This window comes from Juglans microcarpa x Juglans regia, chromosome 1S (assembly GCF_004785595.1).
Source record: "Juglans microcarpa x Juglans regia isolate MS1-56 chromosome 1S, Jm3101_v1.0, whole genome shotgun sequence".
Lineage (NCBI taxonomy): Eukaryota > Viridiplantae > Streptophyta > Magnoliopsida > Fagales > Juglandaceae > Juglans > Juglans microcarpa x Juglans regia.
The window spans coordinates 20,033,066-20,039,651 of NC_054595.1; the positions used below are offsets into that span (position 1 = coordinate 20,033,066).

Here is a 6,586-nt window from a genome sequence, read left to right on the forward strand (position 1 = left end):
TTAGTTTGTTTATTTTTTGTGCACTCTACTGATATGATTGATCATAATAATTATTTTATATTAAAAAAACTACACAACCAATCATATTAGTGGAGTACGCAAAAGACTGTACATAAAATTTTTGTTTTATAAATTACGCTTGAGATTGTCTGTGGCCATCATGTATGATGTATGGGAATGGTCTAAAGATCAAATGGGCAAATTCCTACTTACCAGATTCCATTGCTCTCACATAATTAGTCCGAATAACATTATTTGACTTTCATTTGTACGTGAGAGAGAGAGAGAGAGAGAGTAACGATAATAACTACCCTACTACCACAAGCTTAGATAAGGAGATTAGGGAATTCATGGAAGAGGAGGATAAAAAGGAAAGATAACAAACACAAAAGTCGTGGAACATGGTTAGTGATCTAGAGATCCAAAATCCCAAAAAAAAAAAAAAATTAGGAGGAAGCCACCCACAATGGCTCCCACTCTAACAATCTGTTTTTCCCATGCTGATCATCTTCTTTGCACCTTCTTGGCCTCTCAAACTTTTCCTTTCTCATTTCAACCTCACCATTTTTGACATAATTACCATCAATCCCCTCACCCACCAAGTACACGTCCCTTTCTCCTTCGTCATCCAAATCCTCCTCCTCTTCTTCTTCTTCTTCTTCTTCTTCTTCTTCTTCTTCTTCCACTTGTTGTTTTTCTTCAATGGCATCACTGTCAAATCGTTCTTTTCCATTGCCCGCTTCATTGCTTGCTCCATTTTCTTCATTCTGATCATCAGCTTCCTCTGACTCGATACTGGGAGTAGCGCAAGTTTTCACAAAGCGCAGTACAAGGCGGCCATGACTGCGTTCAGCTTGAAAATAACTCTGCGTTGTAGGAGCCTTGACCGCTTCGATTATCAGCCGCCCGTCTTCTCGGTGGGTCCGAACTCGTAGAGATTCCGAGCCGCTCATAGTTGTTAATGGAGGTGGAAAATTTTGAGTAAGTTGACGAGATTTCTTTTGCTCCCTTGTCGGCAAATTGCTCCTCTTGGAGTCCGATGAAGGCAGCGAAAAAAGATTGCCCTCGTTGATGTCGGTGCCCGTTTCGTTGCCCAGGTTTTCAGTGCACAATTGCAAGCTTTTCTCACTAAGCATGGACGAGGAGCGCTTCACAAGAGGATGGACATAGACTTTTTCTTTGTGATCCATTGTTTCTTTGGGACCTTCGGGCCTGTGGAGATAGCTTGGAGGAAACTCCAGCCTCCCAAATCAGGGTTTGAGGAGCTGTGGCTGTTTAAGGAGTTGCAGGGTTTGTTGCAAACCTCCTCAATGCGGTATTTTTGCCCAACTTCTTTGGTTTTGGAATCCGATAAACAAGATCTCAAGGCTAATTCGAGGGGTTGAGAGAAGTGTGGTGTTGGTGAAGAGAGTTTGAGCCACACTTTCTTTGGCTCGACAGTATGGGTGCTGTCTAGACATGACTGCAATCCTTGACACACAATCGTTGCCATAACAATCTCCTTTGCTTTGAAATTTCAAAAATGAAAATAAAAAAGATTTGCTTTGAAATTTACAGTGAAGAGGTGCTATTGCTTAGTAAAGTGAGACAGAGAGATGCAGAGGAAGAACAGAGGAGTAACTCATCCAATAAAAGGAAAGAAGAAAGGAGTTGTGTTCTTGGATTGCAGTGAAAGGCTATTGTATTGCAGGGAGAGGGGATGAAGAAAGAAAGACAGAAGGAGGAGATTTGAATGAACAATATGAGGGAATAGGTGAGGGTTTGGGGTGTGAATTTGTAGTCGCAAAAAGTGCAAAGATGTTGAGAGAGGTGGGTAGGGGTCCTTTTTCCACCACTTAATTATACAATTCTAAATACTACCTCACACTCCAAAGACAGTATAAAGAAATGAAAAGGAGGGAGTAAAGGAAGATCCCACAACAATTTTTTTGAATTTCAGCATTCTTACAGAGAAAAAGAATGGGAGACAAGGAATTTCCACATGATCTCTATTACATCAATATCTCATGTGGCCAGAAATTGGATATCTTGGAAATAATGTCTTTATCTGGCCATGCATTGATGTAGTTGAAGGGAGAGACAGAGGAGATTACAGAGGAGCTATATAATTGCTGCAAATTATCAGCTTTCCAATTCCCTTCCAACAGAAAGCCAACAAAAGGCAGGAACCAAAAGGATTCTCTCAAATATTTCCTGATAATGATTGCTTCCTTCTCTATTTTTTTTAAAATAGTATTTTGTAAATATAACAACCTTAATTAATGCATGGTTCATGTGTGATTGATTCATATGCCATCAGAGCCAAAACCAAAGGTTGTTTCAAAACAAAGAACATCAGCAGATTCAGCTCTCTCTCCCTTTGAAATTTCTAGGAATTGAGTTGACTTAATTCCTGATTCCATCCAAGACTAGAACTGGAATCGACCCAATTCCCTACAGTTTACCCTCGAGAGTCTTTGATACCATAGTGCAAGTACATGCAGCAGCATAAACAGCAAAGAGAATGGTAATTCAGTCAAGATCTGAATTAGATCTTTTTCGAAATGTATGTTTGCTTTGATCAGCATGGAGACTACATACTGCATGCTGCATGGAATAAATGATTATGTTTGTAGAAAATTTTTATGGCAGAGATCAGACAGAATCCAATGGCCATATTTTCTGCCATAGATTTCTGTTCTTTTTGCAGAACCATAGATTTCAAATAAAGAGGATGTCACACTAATGAGTCCCCACTCACCCCCTTTGCATTATCCTTGTGCCACCCTATTCAAATAAGTCATGATAATGTAGGACTTGCCAGTAAATAAAAGTATTTACTTATGCTGTAATTAAATTAACTAATCCAATTTACAAGAAAAACAATGGCTGCTAAGTCGATCATTTCTTTCTTCAAGGAGTACCCTTTTTTTTTTTTTTTTTGTTTATTTCTTTAGAAATTGAAGGACCATGCATATATATGTTGGCTTGGTTTTCTTTTCTAACACCAGTTGCTTTCAATGTGGCGTGGCCGTTCTTTTAACTCAAATTTTGTCTGGAGATTTTCCTGATCGTACGGAGCTAAAGGACACATGAAAAAGCCCTCTGGAAAAGGAAAGAACTACGTGATCCTCCACTTGTTCACCCCTTTTGCTTGTCGGCTAGTTGCAACTGCTAGCCTATGAGCTCTAAGTACTCGGCAATGGAGAATACGTCTGAAACTACGCGCACTTCCACACATTTGCCACAAAAAAAGTACTTCATCCATAAAATAATATCACAAAAAATAAATTTACAAACTAACGTCACTTGATCCGGTATATGAGATTACGAATAATCTTTTAATATAAAATATATCTGAGCATCACATCAATTACACTAATTTGTGAGTTTATTTTTATGAAATCCATTTGCGGATCTACCGCTTCTCTTTGCTCAATGGATGCCACAGCTCATTAGATCACCACAAAAGTTGTGGACGTACTTAAAAGATCTGAATATTGCTATTAGTTGAGGGCTTTATGGTTGTAATTTCCAACTTATTAGTATGGTTCCAACTTCCAACACCAGATCAGGAAAAAAGAGAGAGCAGATGGCATCAGAGATCCTTGACAATATATATCCCCGTACTGTGCATGATTAGCTTTTGCACGTTGCCTTTTATCTGTGATTCCTACACATGCACGAATAAATCAGTAATTACTTGATTTTTTTATTTATTTTCTTACTTCTGTTTTGGAGATTTTTTTTTTTTTTGGTTAAATTAAAGGTGGGAGGCTGAGATCACTGGAAATTAATTCTAATTAACACCGACCAAGAATATTGAGGAACCGAGATTGACCCTTGAAAACTGCCAGGGGGCACCTGTAATATATGCTATATATGCATGTCAGATACACAATATTGTTGTAAAAACTTGCTTTCAACATGCAGAATTCGATCTCCATTTATTTTATTGGGGTTATTTCATCCCATTTTCAATAGATCATAGCAAATTAACATGGAAATTTCCTTATGATTTCATATTTCACAAAAACAATTGATGAGTACTTATACAACCAAACTATTCTGGGACACTGATCAGAACGTGCATGATCAGATGCAATGCGCCTACATTTCTTATATAAGTACTAAATAATGCAAAAAAAATATATATATATTTACCAGAAGATTCTTCTTCATCATCAATAAGTTGTCAGACTGATCTCCACCTGTTTTCCATTTTTGATTGACATCTAAACTAATGTTATTCATTGTCCTGCAGATCAAATTCCTTTGCCATGTGAGCGGATCAACCGATACTTTCATATTGGAAAATGATTTATACATACAGTCTTAAAAGCATATAAGTCTCGCGCATTCTTTTTAAAAAAAATAGAAAAAATCTTAGTTCCGCATGAAAAAACCAGATTTTTGGTGATAGGCTCCACCTTTTTTAAAGGGAGTAAACTGAATTTGCACATCCTAATTAAATTGTATCTAACATTACTCTTTTGTATTTTTTATCAGTAGATGATCTTTCTTCCCTTATAAGATCATGCGATGAAATCAAGGAAATGTAGAATAAAGGTGCATTTGGTAGGACTTTTAGTCTTTTGACATTCTTCAAATAATGATAGTATCCTAGCTAGCTATAACATGGCAAAGAGAAAAATACAAGGAGAATCATGAAAGAATATTTCCATTTACTGAAAATATGACTGGCTATCTGCTGTTCGATTTGACCCTTGATCTGTTCAATTTACTTAGTTAATTAGGATATATAGTCAATATATAATGTGACATGAGGAATTTCTGAGTATCTAGTTAGGTTAATATGTTCCCTGCCAACCGAATAGAACCTCAGTCCCATCATGCTCTGAATCAATTGCATCTCATTCAATTACTTGCAATTTTGCAACTCTATTAATATATATATATATATATATATATATATATATTGCTGTTATTTAGTTTGTTTGTTTTAATTACGTGTTGACTTCAAAGAAACCAAATCCTAGCTTGCTTTTGCCCATGAGCATGCACCAACTCACTTAATATATAGCCCCTAATTAATTATTAAATTAATTTATTATTTTCTATCTGCTTAAGTTTTTGGACGATTGATTATTTAATATTACAGTATTATGGTAATCATTTTGAGTTAATTATACTCTTTGTATCAAAACTAATTTCCTAATAATTTGAATTTTTGTGACGGTTGATGATTTAACATGACAGATATACCATTTTTTCAGGTTGTCAAGATCTAAGCCAAAGAGGGTAGATAGTCCTCATAGCTGACGAGCAATCCCTACAGATCATATATATAATCAACCTTTGGTAGCTCTAAAATCAGCATGCTTCCTTTATTCTATTTTTGAAAAGCTTCTTTATCATATTATATATATATATATATATAGAGAGAGAGAGAGAGAGAGAGAGAGATCTAGAAATTGAAAGTTGCATCAGAATCCATTATCGAGCTATAGGTTTCTTAGATAATTCAGTAATGGAGAATCTTTAACCCATGCAGGATACGTACGTCATGTCCCCTAGGCCTTAAGTAAAGCTAAAGTTTAGGCCTTATTTTCACTAATAAATTAATAATACATATTTAATCAACAACTTTTCTAGAAAAGCAGAATCTTGCTTCTGAAATTAATAATACTTGCACCTTTTCCTTCCACTGTGAATACCTTTTCCTTTTAAAATTAACGAAAGGAAAAAAATAATAATTAATGATTAATGAAGCCTACGTACGCCATGCAAATTTGTCTTTCATTGCAAAAATTTGAGGCCAGTCTCTGCTCGAGCTTGCCCATGATCAGTAAATAAATAAACAAGGTTGCATGTAAATTATGTTGCAGTCTTTTTCAGGATGGAGCTCTCTGTGTGTGAGGCTAAACCTTGGAAGAGGTGAAGCTTGCAACTTTGTCGGCCTCTTTCTATTAATATCACTCATATCTTCGGAAGTTATAAATCAGTTGCTGATAATTGGTTGGTAAATGATGGAACAAAAGGGGTTTCAGGGAAATACTTTGGGCATGATCAGTCTGCTCCAAGAGATCAGGTCTGGTTTTTTTCTTCATTACTGTGTGTCACTATTGATACAGATCCCTTCTATATTTGATAAAAGTAAACATTAGACAGAGAATAACTTCATTACTGAGTATAAAGATCAGCTTAGGAAAAAAAAAAAAAAAAAAAAAAAAGGTATAGAAAGCTTATTCGGAAGCGTGACTAATTTAAGAAGGCTGAAAAAAGTGTCTATAATTTAAAAAGAGGATCGATCGATGCTCAAGTGGAAGGATCTCTGATCTGAGGCTGATCTACTGTAGGCCTATTTCACCTTCGACTTCTGCATGCACTGAGAAAGAGGATTTTAATTAAACCTGTAAAAGAAACACAAAAATGGGCTTTTGAATATATATGCATTACTGAATCAAGTCTATTAATTTGCAAGACCTTGCAAATGTTGTAGTGTCTGATTCTGAGATAATATCAGCGTGGCAGGCAATTAGTATAGAACATAAACGCAGCAAAACTCAAGGGAAACTCCTTATTGAAGGCGTGCGAGATTAGTCAGGACTTTGTTCCGGACACCTAGTACTGTCAATACAAAAGA

At 36.1% G+C, this 6,586-nt stretch overlaps 1 pseudogene; it reads right to left on the bottom strand.

Annotated features, from left to right (window-relative positions):
* Window positions 1-364: 364 nt before the first annotated feature.
* On the bottom strand, window positions 365-1,932 carry LOC121246814 (annotated as a pseudogene).
* Window positions 1,933-6,586: the final 4,654 nt, after the last annotated feature.